At 38.4% G+C, this 24168-nt stretch overlaps 1 protein-coding gene across 2 annotated transcripts in view; it reads left to right on the top strand.

Moving 5' to 3' along the window:
* The window catches only part of LOC126951481 (calmodulin-1-like), a 1062071-nt gene that overhangs the window by 80506 nt on the left and 957397 nt on the right, over positions 1-24168 (top strand). Inside the window, exon 1 of one of the 2 annotated variants that reach the window (XM_050785626.1) lies at positions 7880-7885. The exons of the other annotated variant lie outside the window; for it this stretch is intronic. The gene's annotated coding sequence lies outside the window, so the exon portion shown is untranslated. Of the gene's footprint in view, positions 1-7879; positions 7886-24168 lie in introns of those variants that run through there. 2 annotated transcript variants of the gene reach the window in all.

Genomic DNA, 24168 nt, shown 5'->3' with positions numbered 1-24168 from the left:
AGTGGAAAAGAAAGCAAATGAAATAAGGTTAAATATGAAGACTAAATTAATAATAAAATACTGATAAATACTTTGTGAACTACATAAATTAGAATTTGATATTATGCAACATTTTTCTTCTGAAGTATTTAAGGTTGTAGTAAATATCCTTACAGGCATATTTATTTTTAATTTTTGTATAAGAAACTTACTAGGCCTATTTCTTGGCTAAACAGATCTTTCCAGAGGAAGAAACACAAGATAAAAAAAGTGGAGAAGATAACTATTACAAGGAAATATTTTTAGGTTTCATACATCATCATGCATTTGGTTAATAACACAGGTTAGGGAAGCAGCACGCATTTATTGTTTTTAATCTGCCTAGCATCCACCTTGCCTTCTCCTAGTAGCAGCCTCCAGATTTTCCTTTGAGAAACTATCCCTTCCCCATTCTGTACTGTCTGAAGTTGCTTACTATTAAGAGCTCCCTGTCTGGGAGCAAGCGAAGCTAATGGGAATCTCTTCCCTTTGTAGTTAAATCTTGAGCAAAGTAAAACGTTATATTAAAAGTTGTTGGAAAATTCTATTCTGAAAATGGAACCCTTAAAAGACTGTACATTAGAATTCTCCTGCTTTCTCTACCCTCTGGGCCTGGGTTGCATTTTATCAACTACCCAATTCCTTTCAAGATGTTTTTCTCTTAAGCTTTCCAGAGTTGGATTCAGTTGTCTTTAATCAAATAATCAGGAATAATACACTGGAATAAAGCAAATCGTTCCTTCTGAAATGCTTATGCTTTGATTCAGATTTTTCAGAAAATACTGAAATAGTGAAAAACTAGTGCTTTCATGTAAAAAGGCAGATGGATACACGGCAACTGCTATATGTCTGAATGTTTGTCCTCAGATTTCACGTTGAAACCTAAACCCCAAGATGATGTGATTAGAAGTCAGGGCCTTTGGGAGGTGATACAGTCATGAACGTAGAGCCATCATGAATGGGATCCGTGCCCTGTGAGGAAGACCCCAAAGAAACCTCTCATCCCTTCTACCATGTGAAGACAGAGTGAGCAAGTGCCATCGATGAAGAACTGGGCTCTCACTGGATGCAGCATCTGCAGACACCTTGATCTTGAAATTTCTAGCCTCCAAAACTGGGAGCAACAAATTTCTGAGGTTTAAGCCATCCAGTTGATGGTATTTTGTAATAGTAGCCAGAGCAGACTAAGACAATAACGAATGTTGCTTCCAAGGATGAGAAATCATGGAGGATTAGAACCAGAGTTCTGGCCTCCACTCAGATTCTTGTGACATTGTGCAACCTTAAGCAAAATAATCACATTTCTATTTTTTCTTTTAGTGGGAATTTAAAAAGCAAGGTCAAATACTATTAAACTTTATTCTCAGTGCCTTATGATTCTACCATAAAATTGTTGTTCAATAAAAATTTGTAAAATGATTAAAATTGTATTCTCTTTGCCCCTTATTTGATAAGGCAATTGTAGTAGACATCCATTATCCTTTAGTTTCTGAATCCCCTATGTAATAAAACTCATTCGTAAAAACAACTCATCAGTCTACAATCAACTATGGAATCAGAAGTTGCTTTGAACTCCTCTTTATGGGCAAAGACAAGGGTGTGTGACTTAAGTTCCACCTAATCATATGTACCTATCTTGGATTCTGAATCAGGAATATGAGATTCAAAGAGGCAGGGGGCCATAAACATAATCTCTAAAGGCAAAGTGATTTTAGGAAAATTGAAATTGCAGGAGAACGCTGGGAACAATGCTAGAAATGGTATCAATATTCTACTATAAGGATGGGCAGGTGGTTGATCTGCAGCATATACTTATTCCAGTGTTTGATGTGGTAGGAAAAGTAGTGGTCATGGCTGAAGTTCATTGATGGATTCCACCTCTGTTTTGAGCCACTAAATAACTTCATAACCTGTGAGTCTGGCTCTCTGGCCCTCGAAACATAGTTATCAAGAATGAAGGTTCTTAAGTTTTGGACTTAAGAACTACTAGCATCAGCATCACTTGGGAACTTCATAAAAACTCTCAGGCCTCACTTCCTACCTACTGAATCAGCAGCTTTGAAGAGCCCAGAGCAGTGGGCTCTTCTCCCACTAACCTGTCCTGCAGGGAATTCTGATGCAGCTTCAAGTTTGAAAATCACTGTTCTGGAGCAAATATGTAGTACAAACATCATCTGGATTCAAATCTCACCTTTACCACCTATTGTTTGTGTATGCATGTGTCATCTTTTGTACTTTACTTTATCTCTGCATTTCTCAGTTTCTAATTGGTAAGGCAGAGATAGTAATTCCTATGTTTTATAAATGCATTTATAATTGTGTATGTATATCTCCAAAGTGACACACATTTCCTCTCTAAATATTAGATATTATTATTCAGTAGCCTCTTAATAAATTTATATTGCACTAAAATATCTGGAATAAGTTTACATTGCTTGCAACTTACAGCAACAAATTATAAAAGGATCATAAAATACAAATCTGTTAACCACCAAGCTGTTCACTCCTAATATTGCCAGACCAGGTGGAGAAGGAAAGGATGAGCTTGGGGATTCCAATTCCCAAATTAAACATTGCATAAGTGACCTGAAAGCTTCTATATGGCCCTGAAGGATTCTCTTATTATCTGTAGGCACAGGGCTAAGATTGCTGAAAAATCAAACTCAGAATCTCTTTCTGTAACTTGCTGAATTACAACAAAATTTGAACTCCCAGCCATACAAAGATCTGCCATTAAAGTGAAGGCATTTTAAGGAAGGAGTGGGATCCTGCAAGTTGAAATGAGGATGACTGGAAAGATTGATGACGCTGGGGCTACTGAGTCCCTACATTTCGATAAGACATTTTTGCTAGTGGAAACAGCCTCTCCACTTCCAGTGGGAACAGCCTCTGCATCACCAGTGGAAACATGCTCCCCACTCTTAGTTGAAATAGTTTTTCCACCCCTAGTCCCCCATTTGAGGGGACTAACCCTGCATTGCCTGAGAAACCTGCAATAGCCTCCTCCGAGCCAGTTGGCATGGAAGACAACGCTGTTCTCTTTAGAACACACCCGTAACACCACTTTGATCCTACTCATATCTACACACAAGTCCCAGCAGGCCTGTAAAGGTGAGGTTGAAAGTGTAACTCAATGAAGAGAATTGCTATACTTCTAAAGAACTACTTGAGTTTTCTCATATATGCAGAGAGAAATCAAGGGAGCACGTATAGGAATGGATATTAAAGTTTTGGTACAATGGTGGGAGGAACATAAAGTTGGGCCAGGCTGAATAGATTGATATAGTCTCACCAAACATACATTGTGTATATAATATTGTACCTCAGGGAGTTAGAAAGGGCTCTAACAGTTTGTTTGTTTGTTTGTTTGTTTGTTTGTTGGGCATGGAACAAAGAGGTAACTGACAGTGAGCAAGTTAGAAATGCTGGGCCTGCCTTGGTTTAATGTACAAGAAGGGATTCAAAATTTACGGATATGGGAATGTTAGAGTGGATTTGTGATTCTCTCTGGGAGGACCACTTCTGACTATCCACAATGGGAAGGCCCAGAAGACATACTTGTTATCACAAATGTAAGAAATAAATTTGTGAAGAGAGCCCCAGCATCTTTGAAAAGCTCTACAATCTCTCTTTTCTGTAGGCAAGGTCACCCAATAAGAATGGTGATCACAGCCAGGCACACTGGCTCACTCCTGTAATCCCAGCACTCTGGGGAGGCTGAGGCAGGGGGATCAGGAGGTCAGGAGTTCGAGACCAGCCTGGCCAACATGGTGAAACCACGTCTCTACTAAAAATACAAAAATTAGCCGGGCATGGTGGTGTGTGTCTGTAATTCTACCGGCTGGCTCGGGAGGCTGAGGCAGAAGAATCAGCTGAACCTGGGAGGCAGAGATTGCAGGGAGCGGAGACCATGCCACTGTACTCCAGTATGGGTGACAGAGCAAGACTCTTTCTCAAGGAAGAAGAAAGAAGAAAGAAGAAAGAAAGAAAGAAAGAAAGAAAGAAAGAAGAAGAAGAAGAAGAAGAAGAAGAAGAAGAAGAAGAAGAAGAAGAAGAAGAAGAAGAAGGGGAGGAGGAGGAGGAGGAGGAAGAGGAAGAGGAGGAGAAGGAGAGGAGAAGAAGAGTGATCACTTAATTGGGAAACCTAAATGCAGTGGGAGTAATTGGATCCTGAGGTGGTAGAGGCCAAGCGGCAGCACCCAACTGCAAAAGACAAGGTGGTACTGGACAGCAGAGGTAAAGCAGCAATCGGGATAGTCTGCCTTGTGCAGACCCATGGCACCAACTAGTTGTTCATGGTGTTCCTAGAAGTGAAATATAGAAAGTCTTCTGAATTCTTATGCAATCTGTATAAGCATAAAAGTTTGAGATCATATGAACAAAAGTATACCAAAATAACAGAAATAACAGCTTCTCAATCCCAGACTTGAGCCAGTTGACAGATTCTGAAACCCTGGAATGAAGTGGAGTCCAAGGCTCCTTGAGGAAGGACTTTAGTACACAGCCACATATTTATACTAGTCATCTTTCTTCCACTCTTCCCCAAAGGGGCCTGTGGCCTGTTACCAGGATAACCACACACTAGAAAAAAGAAAATTATCGCAGTTTCTGGGGACTACTAGATACAGGCTCTTGCTGACACTAATTCCAGGAGACCTAAGACATCACCGAGGTCCGTCAGTCAGAAAAAGGTATTAGGAAGGTCAAGTGTCCAGTAAAGTTTTAGATCAGGTACATCTCACAGTGGGGCTAATGGTTTCCCAAACACATTCTGTGGTTAATTTATCATTTTTGGAATGCTTAACTGGAGTAGATATACTCAGCAAGTTGTAGAAGCTGCACATTTATACCATGACCTGAGGAGTGAGGGCTATTATGGTAGAAAAGACCAAGTGGAAGCCATTAGCAATGTCTCTACCTAGAATAATAGTAAGCCAAACACAATACTGCTTTCCTGAAGGAATTGCAGAAATCAATGTCACCATTAGGAACTTGACGGATGCCAGGAATGTGATTCCTACTGCATCTCCATTCAACTCACCTATTTGTCCTGTGCAGGAAACAGATGGATCTTGAATAACAGTGGATTTCCATAAGAATAACAAAATGATGGCTCTGATTACAACTGCTGTTCCAGATTGAGCTGTTATAGCTTGAGCAAATTAACACATTGCTCAATACATTGTATGCAGCTACCTCTCTGGCAAATATTTTCTTCTTCTTCTTCTTCTGTTTAACCTGTTGTGTCTTCACTCTTTGATTGTTTGCTTTGGTCTGAAGAGGTTGTGTTTAATATAGTCTCATTTGTCAATTTTTGTTTTTGTTGCCTGTGCTTTTGAGATCTTAGCCAATTTTTTTTTGCCTATAACAATGCCCTGAATTGTTTCTCCAATATTTTCTTCTAGTATTTTTATAGTTTCAGGTTTTACATACAAGTCTGTAATCCATCTTGGATTGTTTTTTGTATATGGTTAGAAATAGGGGTCAAATTTCATTCCTTCTCATATGAATATTCAATTTTCTCATACGTTTAGTGAAAAGCATGTCCTTTCCCCAATTTATGTTCTTGCTGCCTTTGTCAAAAACAGCTGGCTATAAATTTTGTGGATTTATTTCCGGGTTTTCTTCTCTGTTTCATTGGCCTATTTGTGTGTTTTTATACTAATGCCATGCAGTTTTTGTTACTGTATCTTGGTGATATATTTTGAAGTTTGGTAGTGTGGTGTATCCATCTTTCTCCTTTTTGTTCAGGATCACTATGGCTATATGAGCTCTTTTTTGGTTTCAGGCAAATTTTAGATTTGTTTTCTATTTATGTGAAAAAATGACATTGATATTTTGATAGAGATTTCGTTGAAGCTGAAGATTGCTTTGGGGAATGTGGTTGTTTTAACAATATTTATTTTGATCATAAGCATGGTATATCTTTTCATTTGTCTGTATCCCTTTCAACTTTTCATCAGAGTTTTATAGTTTTCTTTGTACAAGATTTTCATTTCCTTCCTTAAAGTCATTTCTAAGCATTTTGTTTATTTTGTAGCTATTGAAAGAGAAATTATCTTCTAGATATTTTCTTCACTAGGTCTTTATTGGCATAAAAACATTACTAGTTTGTGTATACTGATTAAGTATTCTGCAACTTTCCAAATTTATTTATCAGATTAGAGAGGATTCTGTGGAATCTATAAGTTTTTCTAGTTATCTGACCACATCATCTGCAAAGAGAGACACATTGATTCCCTCACGTAAATTTGGATACATTTTATTTATTTATTTATTTTTCATCTTACCTGATTGCTCTGGATAGGACTTGTAGGTCTATGTTCAATAGGAGTGGTGAAAGTGGGCATCCCTTTCATGCTCCAATTCTTAGAGGTAAGGCTTTCAGCTTTTCCACATTCAGTATAATGTTAGCTGTGGGTTTTCATTAATGGCCTTTATCATGTTGATATACATTTCTTCTATGCCTAGTTTGTTGGGAGTTTTCATAATGAAGGGATGTCGAATTTTATCTAAACCTTTATGTGTCTATTGAGATGATCATATGGTTTATGTTCTTAATTTTATAGATATATAATGTGTATTTATTTGCATATATTGAGCCATGTTTGCATCCCTGGGATAAATTCCACTTAATTATGTTATATGATCTTTTTGATGTGTGGTTGGATTCAATATGCTGGTACTGTGTTAAGAATTTCTGTTTCTATGTTCATCAGGGATATTGCCCTATAGTTTTCTTTTTTGTTGTGTCCTCATCTGATATTGGTATCAGGGTAAGTTTGGCATCATAGAATGAGTTCGGGAGAATTCCCTCCTCATCACTTTTTTTTTTTTTTCTGAATAGCATGAGGAGAATTTATATTAATTATTCTTTACATATTTGGTAAAGTTTTATTGTAAGGTCATCTGGTCCTGGGCTTTATTTTTGGTGTAAGATGTTTTATTACTAATTCAATCTCATTGTTCATATTTGGACTGTTTGGTTTTCCTTTTCTTCCTAATTTAATCTTTGTACTTTTCATAGTTCCAGGAATTTACACATTTCCTGTAGGTTTTCCAGTATGTTAGTGTATATTTGTTCATTATGGTCTTGGATGACCTTTTGTATTTCTATGGTGTCAGTTGGAATGTCTTCACCTTCATTTTTTATTTTACTTGTTGGGCCTTCTCTTTTTGCCCTCTGATTAGTCTAGCTAGCCATTTATCTATTGTGTTTATCTTTTTTTTTAAAAAAAATCAACTTTTCATATTTTGTTTTAGTCTCTTTTGTTTACTTCTTCTCTGGCCTTTATTATTTCTGTCTTTCTATTAATGTTAGGTTTGGCTTATTCTTGGTTTTCTAGTTTCTTGAGGTGCAACATTAGATTATTGAAACACCTGTAGGAATTTTTTTTTTTTTAAATTTCAAAAGCTTTGGGGGTCTAAGTGGTTTTTGTTACATGGAAGAATTCCACAGTGGTGAATTCTGAAATTTTAGGCAAGCATCACCCAATATATAGGCTTTTATTCCTCTCCTCCCTCCCAAAATCCCCCTGAAGTCCCCAAGGTCCATCATATCACTCTGTATGTCTTTGCATCCTCATAAACCAGCTCCCACTTATAAGTGAGAATATATGGTATTTGGTTTTCTATTCTCGAGTTACTTCACTTAGAATAATGACCCCCAGATCCATCCAAGTTGCTACAAAAGTCATAATTACATTATTTTTTATGACTGTTTAGTATTCTATACCACATTTTTTTTTAATCCACTCATTGATTGATGAGCAATTAGATTGGTCCTATATCATTACAATTGTGAATTAAGGTGCTATAAGCATGTGTGTGCATGTATCTTTTTCATATGACTTTTTTTAGGGGGGATGTAGATACCCAGTAGTAGCATTGCTGGTTTGAATGGTAGATCTACTTTTAGTTCTTTAAGGATTCTCCATGCTGTTTTCCATAAAGGTTGTACTAATTTACATTCCCACCAGCAGTCTAAAAGTGTTTCGTATTCCCCACATTAACACCAACATCTATTGTTTCAACTATTTAGTTACTTTTTAGTTATTGCATTCTTGCAGGAGTAAGGTGGTATCTCATTGTGGTTTTATTTTTCATTTCCCTGATGATTAGTGATGTTGTGCATTTTTTTCATTATGCTTATTGACTGTTTGTATATCTTCTTTTTAGAAATGTCCATTCATATCTTTGCTCACTTTTTGATGGCATTATTTGTTTGTTTCTTGCTGGTTTGTTGAAGTTCCTTGTTTATTCTGGATACTAGTTCTTTGTCTGATGAACAGTTTGCAAACACTTTCTCCCACTCTGTGGATTGCCTGTTAACTCTCCTGATTATTTCTTTTGTTATGCAGAAGAGTTTTTGTTCAATTAGGTCCCATTTATTTATTTATGTTTTTGTTGCATTTGCTTATGGGGATCTTAGTCATGAATTCTTTGCCTAGGCCAATGTCCGGAAGAATATTTTCAATATCATCATCTAGAATTTTTATGGTTTCAGGTCTTAGATTTAAGTCTTTGATTCACCTTAAGTTGATTTTTGTATAAAGTGAGAGATAGGGATCCAGTTTCATTCTGCTACATGTGGCTTGCCAGTTTTCCCAGCACTATTTACTGAGTAGGGTGTCCTTTCCCCAGTTTATGTTTTTGTATGCTTGGTTAGAGATCAATTGGCTGTCCGTATTTGGCTTTATTCCTGGGTTCTTTATTCTGTTTTATTGGTCTATGTGTCTGTTTTTATACTAATATCATGCTGTTTTGGTAACTAAAGCCTTGTAGTATAATTTGAAGTCCGATAATGGGATACCTCCAGATTTGTTCCTTTGCTTATGATTGCTTTGGCTATGCAGGCTCTTTTTTGGTTCCATATGAACTTTAGAATTGGTTTTACTAGTTCTGTGAAAAATGATGATGGTATTTGGATGGCAATTGCACTGAATCTGTAGATTGCTTTGTGAAGTATGGTTACTTTCACAATGTTGATTCTTACAACCCATGAGCATGGAATGTGTTTCCATTTGTTTGTGTCATCTATGATTTCTGTCAGCAGTGTTTTATAGTTTTCCTTGGGAGATCTTTCACCTCCTTGGCTAAGCATATTCCTAGGTTATTTGTTTTCTTTTGGAGCTGTTGTAAAAAGGATTGAATTATTGATTTTATTCTTAGATTGATCATTGGTGGTGTATAACAGTGCTACTAATTCGTGTACACTGATTTTTTAACCTGAGATTTGACTGAAATTGTGTATCAGGTCTAGGAGCCTTTTGGATGAGTCTTTAGTGTTTTCTTTTCTTTTTTTTTTTTTTTTTTTTTTTTTTGAGATGGAGTCTTGCTCTGTCACCCAGGATGGAGTGCAGTGACTCAATCCTGACTCACTGCAAGCTCCGCCTCCCAGGTTCACGCCACTCTCCTGCCTCAGCCTCCCGAGTAGCTAGGACTACAGGTGCCCACCACCACGTCTGGCTAGTCTTTTGTATTTTTTAGCAGAGACGGGATTTCACCGTGTTAGCCAGGATGGTTTCGATCTCCTGACTTTGTGATCCACCTGTCTTGGCTGTCTTTAATGTTTTCTACACAATCATATCATTGGTGTATAGCAATAGTTTGACTTTCTTTTTTACAATTTGCATCCCCTATTTCTTCCTCTTGCCTGATTGCTCCAGCTCGGACTTTAGTAGTATGTTGAATAGAAGTGATGAAGGTAGGCACCCTTGCCTTGTTCCATTTCTCAGGGGGAATACTTCCAACATTTTCCTATTAAGTGCGATGTTGGCTGTGGGTTCGTCATCTATGGCTTTTATTATTTTGAGGTAAGTCCTTTCTATACCTAGTTTGCAGAGGGTTTTGATAATAAAGGGATGCTTGATTTTCTCAAATGCTTTTTCTGCACCTATTGAGATGATTATATGAATTTTGTTGTTAATTCTGTTTATGTGATGTATCACATTTATTCTGTTGTGTATGTTAAACCATTTCTGCATCTCTGGAATGAAAGCCACTTGATAATTATGTATTATCTTTCTGCTGTGCTGTTGAATTCAGTTAGCTTGTATTTTGTTGATGATTTTTTCTTCTTTGTTCATCAGGTATATTGGCCTGTAGTTTTAATTTTTGTTGTTGTTGTTGTTGTTGTAGCCTTTCCTGTTTTTTGTTATAGGTTGATACTGGCTTCATAGAATGATTTAGGGAGGATTCCCTCTGTCTCGATCTTTTGGAATAGGGTCAGTAGGATTCATATTAATTATTTGAATGTCTGGTAGGATTCAGCTGTGAATCCTCTTGTCCTAAACTTTTTGTTCTTGGTGATTTTTAAATAAGTGATTTAATCTCACCACTTGCTATTGGTATGTTCAGGGTTCCTATTTCTTCCTGATTTAATCTACAAGGATTCTACGTTTCCAGGAATTTGTCCATTTCCTCTAGACTTTGTACTTTGTGCACATAAAGGTGTTCATAGTAGTCTTGAATAATCATTTGCATTTCTGTGGTATCATGCCTCCAGTTTCATTGCAAATTGAACTTATTTGAATCTTCTCTCCTCTTTTCTTGGTTAATCTTGCTAGTGACCTATTAATTGTGTTTATCTTTTCAAAAAAACAACTTTCTGTTTCATTTTTTTTGTTTGTCTGTTGCAATTTTATTCAGTTCTGCTCTGATATTTGTTATTTCTTGTCTACTGCTGGATTTGGGTTTAGTTAGTTCTTGTTTCTCTCGTTCTTTGAGCTGTGACATTATATTGTCAATTTGTACTCCTTAAGACTTTTTGGTGTAGGCATTTAACATTATGAACTTTCCTGTTAGCACTGCTTTCACAGTACTCCTTGAGTTTTAATAAAGTGTGTCACTATTATCATTCATTTCAAAAAATTTAAAAATTCTCATCTTTATTTCATTGTTAAAGAAGAAGGTATCTTCTGCAGTTGTTGGGTGGAATATTCTGTAAATACCTGTTAAGTCCATTTAATCTAGAGTATAGTTTAAGTCCTTTGTTTCTTTGTTGACTTTCTGTCTTGACAATCTCTCTATTGTCAAGGGAGTATTGAAGTCCCCCACTATTATTGTGTTGCTGTCCATTTCATTTCTTAGGTCCAGTAGTAATTGATTTATAAATCTGGGAGCTTTGATCTTAGGTTCATATAAATTTAGGATTCTAATAGCTTCTTGTTAGATGCATCCTTTTATTATATTATCATTATTATCCTTTTATTATTATATAATGACCTTCTTTGTCTTTTTTTTACTGTTGTTGCTTTAAAGTCTGTTTGTCTGACATAAGACAAAACAGCTACTCCTGTTCACTTTTGGTTTCTATTTGTGTGAAATATCTTTTTCCACCCATTTACTTTGAGTTTATGTGAATTCTTCTGTTCAAGTGAGTCTCCTGAAGACAGTAGACATTTAGTTGGTGATTTTTTATCCATTCTGCCATTCTATATCTTTTAAGTGGAACACTGAGGCCATTTACATTCAATGTTTATATTGCGATGTGAGGTCCTGTTCCATTCATACTATTAGTTGTTACCTAGATACTTTTTTTGTTGTTGTGTTATTGTTTTCTAGGATCTATGAATTTTATTCTTTCAGGAGGTTCTCTTTGGTGCATATCAAACTTTTGTTTCAAGATTTAGAACTGCTTTTAGCATTTCTTGTAGTGCTGGTTTGGTGGTCTGAAAAAATATTTTATTTCTCTTTCCGTTATGAAGCTTATTTTGCTGGATGTGAGATTCTTGGCTGACAATTGTTCTGTTTAAGGAGACTGAAGAAGGAACCCTAATCCCTTCTACCATGTAAGGTTTCTGCTGAGAATTCTGTTGTTAGTCTAATAACTTATCCTTTATAGGTTACCTGATGCTTCTGTCCCACAACTCTTAGAATTATTTCCTTCATGCACATTTTAGGTAGTCTGATAACTATTTAGGTAGTCTGATAAGCCTTGGTGATGATCTTTTTGCAATGAATTTCACAGGAGTTCTTTGAGCTTCTTGTATTGGATACCTAAGTCTTTAACAAGGCTAGGGAATGCTTCCTCAATGAGTCCCTCAAATACATTTTCCAAACCTTTAAACCTCTCTTCTCCCTTAGGAACACCAATTATTCTTAGGTTTGGCCATTTTCATAATCCCTTATTTCTTGGAGACATTTTTTCCCATTTCTTTTGATTCTTTTATCTTTATTTTTATTTGGTTGAGTTAATTTAAAAGTTTTGTCTTCAAGCTCTGAAATTCTTTCTTCTACTTATTCTAAGCCTATTATTGAAAACTTCTGCTGCATTTTGTATTTCCTTAAGTGTGTCTTTCATTTCCAGAAGTTCTCATTGGCTTTTCTTTAGGTATCTGTCTCTCTGGAAAGCCTGGGCGACAGAGCGAGACTCTGTCTCAAAAAAAAAAAAAAAAAAAAAAAAAAAAAAGAAAATGTTTCATTCATACTCTGCAGTTTTTTGCTTGTTTGTTTTTATTTCTTTATATTGGTTTTCACTGGTATCTCTTTGAGTAGCTTAATAATCAAACTTCTAAATTTTTTGTCTGGTATTTCAAAGATTTCATCTTCATTTGGATCTATTGCTGGGAAGCTAGCATAATCTTTCTGATGTGTTATAGAGTCCTGTTTTGCCTTTTTTTTTTTTTTTTTTTTTTTTAGATAGAATCTTGCTCTGTCGCCCAGGCTAGAGTGCAGTGGCATGATCTCAGCTCACTATAACCTCTGCCTCTCAGGTTTAAGTGATTCTTCTGAGCTCAGCCTCCCAAGTAGTTGAGATTACAGGCATCTGCCACCATGCCTGGCTAATTGTTGTATTTTTAGTAGAGACAGGGTTTCACCATGTTGGACAGGCTGCTCTCAAACTCCTGACCTCGGGTGATCCACACACCTCGGCCTCCCATAGTGTAGGGATTACAGGCTTGAGCCACTGCTCCTGGCCCCTGTTTTGCCATATTATCAGAATTACTTTTCTGGTCCCTTCTCATTTGGGTAGACTATTTCTTCTCATTGTTCTTAAATTTATTTTTGATTCGCCTGTTTGTTAATTTTTTCCTCTTTTAAGGATGTGGCTTTTACATAGTTTATTATAGCCTAATTTGATTCTTAGTACTTTTAAAGGTGAAGATTCTGCCTAAGTTCCTTGGTTATATAGCGTCTAAGTGTGATGGTTTTCTCACTGGTTGTAGTAGCTTTCTCACTGGTTACGGTTGCTATACACTCTGTGTGTGAGCAAGTTCACTGTCTCCTATGGGGTTGGAATGGCAGGGGTCTCTTGAAGCTTATCTTATTCTGCTGTGGTGTATACTTTTTAATTTATTTAATTTTCCCCCAGTATTTTGTTTGTTGAGTTTATGCTTCAGGCTTCAGGTCAGTAGGGGAGGTATCCCTTGGTAGGAACTGGTTGTAGCTAAAACAGGTGCGTAGATGCAATACTCAGTGTGGGCAGAGGTTCCAAGCTTGATTAATGTGGCTGGGGGAACTCTCAATTAGATGCACTGTGGTCTTGTCAGGGTGAAGGGTGGGAACTCTCTCAGCTTCCTTGCCAGCCGAACAGGAAAGCTATCCCCCTCCCAACCTCACTCCTGTCCCAGTGTTCCAGCTATTCCAATCAGACAGGTACCACTTTTTGTCTGCAAGAATGTTGATATGCCAAGTGGAGAGGAATTGTGACTCTGCCTCTAGTACAAGCTGGAACCTGTGGAGTGCCCTTTCTGTGGGGATGCTATCACCCTGAAGTCTTCCTGGAAGGGTGTCTATACGTGTATCCATGCTGAGTCCTTGTGGGAGAAGCCCTAACTGTGTCTGCAGTGGTGAGCAAGGGAGGAAAGAGAACCCCTTCTCCAAGACCTTTCATTAGAACAAAGGCTGTCTCACTGTTGGCTTAGAGGTGCATACTTTCTTTGCTAAGCCCAGGACTGCAATTGTGTCTCTCCTGAAAGAAAATTCCCATCAGCAAACAGATGTGGGACTCAACGCCTGCCATCCAGATTTTTTTGTCCCACAGGATGTTCCCTTGACGTGGTGCTCTCTTCCTTCCCCTAGGAGTAGGAGTTTCTGAAAGCCAGGCTTCAGTGATTGCTATTGCTCTTCTGAGTCTGTTCACCCAGTAGGGCTGCCACACTTCAGGCTGATGCTGGGAAATATCTGCAAGGGATCCAGTTATGTGACCCATGTTGAAGTCTCCCAGGAATAGGTAGCAGCCCCAGCTCTAATAGAGGTGGCAGGGGAGTGACTTCGAGTCTGAGATTATTTGATTGTAGATAGGTTTAGTGTCCTGGTTTTCTCAAATGTTGGTTATCATAGTAGTGAATTTGTCACAAGCACAGATCCAGGACCTCTGGTTAGCCAGGGTGTTGCAGACAATGGTGACGGCTGAGGCCAATACCAGTTTTCTCCTTTCCTGGTGTAGTATTATTCCACCTATATACGCTGTAATGGATGGTGTCAATTGGCCTCCAGCCAGAAGGTGGGGCTTGCGAAAGAGCACCAGTTGCAGTAGTAGTGGTAGGATTTCAGCTTACCTTATGTTGCCCAGAGTAGGTATTCTGATTTCTCAGGCAATGTGCGGTGATATAGCCATAAAGCTTCCAAAAGTGTATGTATTTTGTGTTAAGCTACCAGAGGGTGGAGTGGCATAGCCAGGTGAGAGTTGGGTCAATTTAGTGTGTGCTCTGACTCTCCATATACACGGCAAACAGCAGCCTCTGTGCCAGTTGAGGGACAGTTCTTAGACCAAGGGAGTAATGTTACATAGGGAAGTATAACCATCTCTGTTCACAGAAGAGTTTGCAAAGGAAGTGGAGAGCAGTAAGTCTCACCCAGCTCCCACATAGTTGAAAAGGCAGATCTCACTCCTGTAGTCCTCTGGTAACAGCACTAGGCTAATACCCAGGCAGACTGCAGACAGAACTCAGACCTTTCCCAAGGTATAAGCTTTCCTTACAGAAATAGCAGACTGGGCTTTCAGGTCATGCCCCTCCCCATCTGCCTGCAAGGCTGGGCACTCCCCTCCTGTGCTCCTGTCTGCAGCACACTTCCCATTCACCTCCTAAGCTCTGGTCAAGGGAGTTTGTCCCCACTAAGATTATATAATGAAATTTAATTAAATAGGTTTTTGATTCCTTTGGTTTTCTTTTCACCTTCTGGAACACAAAAACATCAAACATTTTGTCATGTTATGATGTCTCATAGGTCATATAAGTTTTGTTTATTCATTTTTTTCATTTTTGTCTGACTATTTTTCATTTTGTCTGACTTGTCTTCAAGTCCTAAAAATCTTCTACTTGATTTAGTCTATTGCTGAAGCTCTTAAAAGTATTTTATATTTCATTCAATTAATTCTTTAGTTTTAGAATATCAGTTAAGTTCTTTTTTCAATATCTCTATCTCTTTGGTAAATTTCTCATTCATATCCTGAAATGTTTTTCTGATTTCTTTATCTTGTTTATCTTTGTTTTCTTATATCTCATCGAGCTATTTTAATATCATTATATTGCATTGTTTTTCTGGCATTTTATAAATTTATTTTTCATTGTGATCTGCTGTTGAATGATTGTGTTTCTTTGGAGTTGTCATTTTCCCTTGCTTTTTCACATTTTTTTGTGTCCTTATCTTGCTAGCTGTGCATCTGGTGTAATTGTTGCTTCTTCCAATTTTTTGGATTTTCTTTCATAGAGGAGGACTTTTTTCTGAAGATACATCTAGGGTGATGTTTGTGTATGGCACTTTGGCTTTGATTCTGATTGTGTGCAGTAATAAAGTCTTCATATAATTTTTTCAGCTGTAAACAATGTCAGCAATGTCTATGATTTTCTCAATGTCTAAGGGTGTGGCTGTTACTGGAGGCGGTGGTAAAGTTTTTCTGAGACTGGGAATACCAGATGGGCCAGTCCTTAGGCCCTAGCAGTGGCAGCAGTAGAGTGGGCATGCCTGTCCTTTGGCCCCACTGTGCTGATGTATGCAGCATTGGTGTTATCAGGTCCTGGCAAGCCAATCCTTGGGCCCCTAGCAATCCTTGCTGGTAGTACCAGGATTGAGCTGGGGTATAGGCAGTTTCTCAGGTCTTGGGTACCAGCTTTGGTGGTAGTAGCAGGTCGGGTGGGCCCATCCTCAGGCCGATGGTAGAAATCTTCAGGCATCGATGGTGGTGGAGGGAGCAGGGCAATACCCAGGCTCCAGACAGTATGCTCGGGTACTCTGTGGTGTAAACGTGGCCAGGTGGGTTTGTCCTCAGGCCCTGTTATGACACATGTGTGTGCTAGCTGTGGTTCACAGGGAGTGAGTGACTCCTGTGCTCCCAGGAAAGTGCTCAGGTGGAGGCAGCAATTGCTGTGCTGTGCCCTGCTGTTGGGGAGTGTGGGGTTCTTTTCATTGGCAGCGACTGTAGGAGGGCAGCTGAGGAGCACTTGCTTTGGCTTCAGATAGTGGTTGCAGGAAGAGAAGCCTGATCTCAAGGTGCTTGTAAATAAGTGATAGCCCCGCTGCAGGAGGGCATTGGAGTCACTGCCAGTGACTTGCACTTTGGCCCCAGGTGGCAGTAGCCATCAATGGTGACTGGTGAAGAAACCTATCATTAAGATGCATACAAATGTGCATCAGCCCCTCTGCTGGGGGTGGTGGGCTCAAAGCATCTGGCAGCAGCAGCTAACAGCAGCAGCAGCTGTGGGCAGTGGATGTCAATAAAGGAGTGGAGGAGGGAACCAGCAGAAGCTGTTGGGTCCCAGGTCAAGATGTAGTCTGTTGGGAGCTGGACTCTCAAAATGGTCCCTTGCTGTAGTTGCTTAGGACTCAGAGGGTGTGTAGGATCTGATGTGAGCACCCTTTCTGGAGCAATGCTGTCACATCATCTCCAGGTAGCTCTTTCTGTTAGTCTCAGGGCCTATGGGGGTTGAGAAACTCTCCCAGGCCTGGGATTACTGAAGTTTGCAGTGGAAATGTGGCCCATCTATCCTTTTTCTGCTTTAGGGACCCTCTTCAGGCTTCCAGCAGATCCTGGCTGAGCAGGTTGCCTGGCTTCCCTCTCCTTCCTTGCCTTAGGTATTTCCTGTAGTTTCTGTATTGAATTGTTGTGTTCTATTTTAGATGTACTTCTTTGTGGAGGAGGTGAGGTGTACCAGTTACCCCTACTCAGCCATCCTGAAGCTCCTCTTCTTTACTTGATTGTTGAAGGCTATGATAGGGCATTTATGTAGTAGCTTTCTCCAGCTATTTTTGCAGAGACTGTATTTCTTGTCATGTGTAGTCATTGAAGATTTAGTTCATTACCTTGTGTTCAGATAGTATTTTGACAGATATTTTCTAAAACATCACAAGCTACATAAACAAAAAATCGCCTCTCACAGTCTTTGCAGATTAGTTCTGTACTAAATATTTTCTTGAATACTTACCTAGATTTGCATGATCTTAGAGTTAAGCCCAAAGTGAAGGCATAAGGTCATCTCACATCTTTTCGGAGTGTATTTTCCTAGGCAGGTACATGGCTTTCTACATTTCAGCTTATATACGAGTGCTTTGGATTACCCTAACTTGCGGAAGAAAGTCTCCCCAGGCTTTTCCTCTCTGGCTAGTTGATCTAGGCTATGTCTCAAATGCAATCTTTTCCTCAGGCATTTACAGGTTACGTTTCTTTCTACCTTACAATGTTTTAGAAAAACAGCCACAGTGTTTCCTGCTCATATAACTTCTGAGTTAAGCAAAAGAGAACGCTTTGTCTCAGACATTCACCAGCTAGATTAGAAAAGTACACAGTATCCTGCAAGTAACGTTTTCTCACTTTCCTCTGATGCCAGGGACCAACATTTCACAGTTTCCCACTGGGAACAGTTTTCAAAACAGCATCCTGACTGCTACCAAAACAGGGAAGAGGTTGGGGCAAGTAAAAATGCTGATTGCTGAACAGAATCTTGAATTTTCTTCTCCAGTTTACAAATAACTGATGTTCACTAAAATAGATGCACATTCAAGTAAAAATACCACAAAAATTTTCTATTTTAGAGCTTCTTTTTTCTAGATTCACCATTCATTTGGTTGCTCTAAACCTTTGACGATTTTTTTCAGAGCTCTAAAAGGGTGGGTTATGATAATTTCTGCTTACTTTTTAATGTTTCTGCCAGGAGATGGGAGATTGGAGCTACTTATTCTCCCATTTTGCTGATGTCGCTTTTTGGATACTCTTGATATAATATTTTGTGCTTTTATAGGACAGTTCCTTGAAATTAGTAGCTTTCTTTAAAGCTACAAATTTTCCAATAGGACTTGATTTTACTGCTTGCATTTTGCCTTACCATGTCAAATTTACGAGAAATCACCTCCAGAAGTACGTGACAAACCCAGTGAATTAATACAACCTTCTATAATAACAATTTATCACCTCTGAGCCAGGTGAGCTCAGAGGATAAAAACAAAAAATAATCTCTTTCATCTTTTCTCTCTTACCTAATCCCCAAACCTACATTCAGGGAGCAGCTTGCTAAAACTAAGGTTAATAAGTGTCATTATCTACTTTAATGATTGGCAGGCTCATAGTAGAAGGGGTGTTGGATTCTCATTCTCATCACTGCTGTCTCTTGCATCACTTAGTGTCAATTTCTTGATGATGATTTAAAAGTAAAATATTTCAAATAATTAAAGTTGTTTATTTCTCATCAGAAATAAACTTTAGAAATTATACAGAAACTGCAGGGTTAATATCAGAAGTCAAAGTTCACCAACCACCCTCAGCTCATACCCAATGCTATGGCAAATTCAGGCTTAAAGTTCTTGAGAGTTAGTCTTATTCTTTGCTTTATAATCCCCCATGCTTTCTGAAATGGACTTTCTTCCTCCTGTTGCTGTTAGTTTTTAGAATGTAAAAGGAAAAAAAAGTACCAAGTATCTCACAGAAATAATTTTTATTAGAACCAAAAACATTGGAGTTCACTTGTATAAGGAAAAACAAAATAAACCAAAAATGAAAACAAAAACTAGATTTGGAACGGGGTAGGAAATAAATTGACTCAAAAATAGATAAATGTTAGGACAAAAGGAAAATCATAAGGTGATAATTGCAAGGGCCTACAGAGAAAGTCAACATGACAGGTGATGACAGCAGGTCCTTGGGGATAAGACAGAGGCAATGAGATTAGAGAGATCTGAAATGAAACAACTAAGGAAAGAAATTTATTCAAGGAAGTATTAAAAAATGGAAATATTTTTCTAAAATGTGTGCATGTATGTTAGCCAACATCAGATGTTTCTAAACTAGAAATGGAAATTAAAGATTATCTCTAGCCATCAACAGAAATCACATACAAAATAGTGAAACACAGAGAGGTGACCTTTGCTTTATCAAGGTGAAGCTTATTAGTGGAAGAATTATACTCATAGAGCAGGCCTTGTAATAGCTTCTGCAGCATTTTTCAAGCACATTTGGGTTTAAATGGCAAGCTTGGTAATAGCTGAAATCTTTAGACATATCATGTAATAGCATACATTTTGTTGAATGGCAGAAATATTCAAAGTTACAACATTTCAGACAAGAATAATATCTGCAGGGCCAGTTCCCAATCTTAAATTTCTTATATTTTATTTATTCTCAAAAGAAAAGTTAGGGCCGGGCGCGGTGGCTCACGCCTGTAATCCCAGCACTTTTGAGAGGCCGAGGCGGGCGGATCACAAGGTCAGGAGATCGAGACCATCCTGGCTAACACGGTGAAACCCCCGTCTGTACTAAAAATATATATATATATAATTAGCCGGGAGTGGTGGCGGGCGCCTGTAGTCCCAGCTACTTGGAAGGCTGAGGCAGGAGAATGGCGTGAACCCGGGAGGCAGAGCTTGAAGTGAACCGAGATCGAGCCACTGCACTCCAGCCTGGGTGACAGTGTGAGACTCTGACTCAAAAAAAAAAAAAGAAAAAAGAAAAGTTAGTTCCTTTATTCATTTTATACAGAAGAATCATTAATTAGCAGTCCTTATACCTCAAAAGGACCTTTCTTTATGATGCTACTTGCCCATCATTGTTTAAATATAATCCTGCCCTGAAGAAGACAGTAATTAAATAAGGAAATAAATAGACAACCTATGTTGCAAGCAAAGCACTGCCCTCCCAGTGTTAATTTGGAACAAAACTCTCCAAAGACAGCATACTAGAAATAAATAAACTTAAAGAAAGATCTAATGAAGGGGAAAAATCCATTATTTTTAAAATAAAATTAGCTTAAAGAAGGAAATTATCTTTGTAAATGTAGAAAGCAATGCTAGTAAAAATAATAATTTGTTAAGGTAACATTTCTCTCAAGTGAAGATAAAACTACATCAGGAAGAACTCTCTTATAAATGAGAAGGGTAGAATCACTAAAAGGATTTGCTTTAAAGGTCAATATTCAATTAACGTAATTGCTAAGATACCAACGTGGGACTTGATTTATGGATATTTGTGGGACTAAGATGTCCTGTTTTTAGAAACCAAAGTAGTTTTCATAGTTTACGTCAGAAGCTACAACCTTATATATCCAAACTTATTAGGGCGGAAAGTGCCTGTGTGAACTGGAAATGCCAGGCTCCCATGAACAATGTACAAAATAGACTATGCCCAACACCATGGAGCCTCTCCAGCTAAGCCCTGGAGGCTTTTTATTTATTTTTATTTTCACTTTTATTTTTAATTTTTTTTGTTTTTGAGACGGAGTTTCGCTCTGTTGCCCAGGCTGGAGTACAGTGACACTATCTCATCTCACTGCAACCTCCGCCTCCTAGGTTCAAGCAATTCTCCTGCCTCAGCCTCCCAAGTAGCTGGCACTATAGGCATACACCACCATGCTTGGCTAATTTTTTTAATTTTTAATAGAAACGGGGTTTCACCATGTTGTCCAGGCTGGTCTCAAACTCCTGACCTCAGGTGATCTGCCCTCCTCAGTCTCCCAAAGTGCTGGGATTACAGGTGTGAGCCACCAAGCCCGGCCCCTGCAGACATTTTATAGAAGATCTGACACTAGAAAGCAACCCATCAGTGATCTAACATGCATGTTACATGCTACCCAAGAGTGGCTAGGACACAGGGGAGAGCTGACAGATCTGAGATGTTAAAAGGTCATGTAAATGATAAGTCAGTAGTGAGATATTGTCACTGCAACTGGACCCAACGCCACTTTAAGTCTATTGAACATTCAGTGAATCATTAAAAGTGTAAAAATAGTCATTTTCTGGCCGGGCGCGGTGGCTTAAGCCTGTAATCCCAGCACTTTGGGAGGCCGAGGCGGGCGGATCACAAGGTCAGGAGATCGAGACCACAGTGAAACCCCGTCTCTACTAAAAATACAAAAAAAATTAGCCGGGCGCGGTGGCGGGCGCCTGTAGTCCCAGCTACTCAGGAGGCTGAGGCAGGAGAATGGCGGGAACCCGGGAGGCGGAGCTTGCAGTGAGCCGAGATCGCGCCACTGCACTCCAGCCTGGGCGACAGAGCGAGACTCCGTCTCAAAAAAAAAAAAAAAAAAAAAAATAGTCATTTTCATTTTTCCCAAATTTGTTCTTATTGGCTACCACTTCCAGCTTCCAAGTGTGGCCCATGCTTCTCCCAATTGTTTCAACTGTAAGGATAACTCTGAGGTTATAGGACACTCAAAAATAGATTTGAGTCAGGCACTATAGCTAAGGTGTTTGGTAAGATGAATTAGACTATATAGAGCCAACTTAATAGTCTTTGATTCTCCTTAAATACACACACACACACACACACACACACACACACACACACACATTTCATGCCACATATTATAATTACAGGTATAAGACATTGATGACTGTAATCATATTGTGGGGCTGGAGATTGAGAAAACCTTCTTTTAGCTTTTGGACAGAGAAAAAAGTGAATGTATGTCTGCTCATGTGATAATCTAAAGTCTCTGGTTAAGGTAAGACTCTCCTCAGAAACTGTGAGCCTAATTCCTAAAACAGGGCTTTTAAAATATATCTAGCTGTGAAACATTTTTTTTCAATAAACTTGGCAGCATAATATTTAAAGCAGATAAAATAGGGCTGCTCCTGCTAAAGGGACTCTGTGTGCCCCAGAGCTTTATTTTTCCAGCAGACGACAGTTCACATTCATTTTGTTCAATAGAGTTTGTTGCCAATTGATGGTGTGTCGTTAAGCAAGCTGCAAGCTCTCTGGTCTTTGCTTTTAAAAATCTAATGGGATCAAGTACTAATCACTAGGTAATCTGAATTTTATTTCTCAATTTTATTCTATTTTATTGGGCATAGTTTAATTGACTTTGACAAATTTAGACAAATTTAGCTATTTAGCTGCTTTCAAGTAAGGAAGTTTACTATAATCCTTATAAAAATATGGTTGCCTTGTTTATTAACTAATCATTATGAGTGCCTAATATGTGCAAATCACCCTGCTCTAGTCCCCAGAACTAAGGATTTTCAAAGAAAATTAGGATATAACCACCCCCAAACCTGCTATTTTTTAAGCCCTCAGGAATCTTGTAAGAAAAGGACACAGAACTGTGTAAATAATTGACAACTCAAGCAAACCCAAATGTATATACTAAGATACAGATATAAGCAAATTGCTTTGGGCCACATCAGGAATACAATTGTTAACACAGCAGGTAAAATCATTGGCTTAGGAGCCAGTGGAACCAAGGATGAAACTGCACGTCTTAAACATCTATAAACTTCACTTGCCCCACCTGTGAAATGGCATAGCCATTTCCAATTCTGTGCCTACTATGAAGATCAAATGCAGTTTTCCTGATAATATGCTTAGCTCAGGGTGTCTAGAAGAGAGGTAATTCTGATGATTGAGAAAGTCTGTTAGAAGAGGCGCAGTACATAATGTAGGGTTTTAAATTTTTGACTTTAAGGAATAATGCAGCATCCACTTGGAAATCTCCAGAAGCCATATTTGTACATATTTTGGGTCAGCCATGTGCAAAAAAATTATACCATGCCCCTATGTTTTTATTCTGATTCGTGCTTCTACAGCTACATTCTTTCTCCACTCCTGCCCAAGACACTGAGCGCAATGATGGGAGGGTATAAGTAAAGTCATGCATGTCTAGATGCATAGGAATTCTAATTCTAATTTGTTTCATTCACTGCTCCATAATTTTCTTATCTGCAGCTTGCTTATTCTTTCTTGCCCATCCATATTTAATTAATACCTTCTCACTGCCAAATTCATTTTATCTCTCTCTAGACTCTAATTTTTCTTGCTCTGCTGGCATAATTCTCTTGTATCTGCAAATTTACACAAATACTATCAGTTTAATTTAGTATACAATTATTGAGTGATATCTATATACTAGGGACAGTGACTGAACCTGGGATACAAAGATAAGTAAGATTTAGTTTTTGCATCAACATATTTACCAGTTTTAACAGCAACATATTTACCAAGCACATTTTGGATTTTTGTAAGCTATCTATTTCTTTACTATTTCTTGCTAAATACATTTATTACTAAATCTTTCTTCCATTCACTAAGTATTGCCACACACACATTCAAGCCCATCTCAGTACACACAGAATACAGTCTTTCTATCAGCTTTGTTGCTAAGAACACCAGGATATCGGTGGTATATGCCGTAAGGTTGGATGGAAAGACCAGGGGTAACAGCAATCAATGAAATTCACTTATGAGTAGAGCTGGTCTGCAGAAATAGCCAGGAAGCCCAGTGATGGTGTTGGAATGGTCACTGCTAGCCTCGCCCTAGGTTTACATAATTGTCAATATCTAGAGAAGAACAAAGAACAATGTGGCCCAAAGAACAACCTGGCCCCAACCCACGTGTCAGCAGCAGACAGTGACTGATCAAGAAAGACTCATGTATCTTCACATAAAGAAATCCCACTGGAAATGAGTCATCTTACAAGCTTCTCTACTCCAGTTTTCAGGTCTCCTGAACAGAGAGAGGACATCACTTCTCCATTTAATTCAACCACAGACGCACTCTCCAGTAACACATGGTGTCATCTTTTGGGTCAGATACTGATTTGTTTACTGCCCTTGCATGCCTTTGTATCATAGCTCTAAAAGCACTACAGGCTTTCTGTTATTAAAAGATGTTTTTAGACATATTTAATTAATATACATAAAACATACATTATATATACATATACATAAAATGTCTTTTAATAACAGAAGGAACATTATTACAAGAGCATGATGGCCGTGAGAAC

Source organism: Macaca thibetana, chromosome 3, assembly GCF_024542745.1.
Source record: "Macaca thibetana thibetana isolate TM-01 chromosome 3, ASM2454274v1, whole genome shotgun sequence".
Classification (NCBI taxonomy): domain Eukaryota; kingdom Metazoa; phylum Chordata; class Mammalia; order Primates; family Cercopithecidae; genus Macaca; species Macaca thibetana.
Note: the sequence above shows the minus strand (reverse complement) of the source record. Positions and strands in the feature narration are given on the sequence as shown.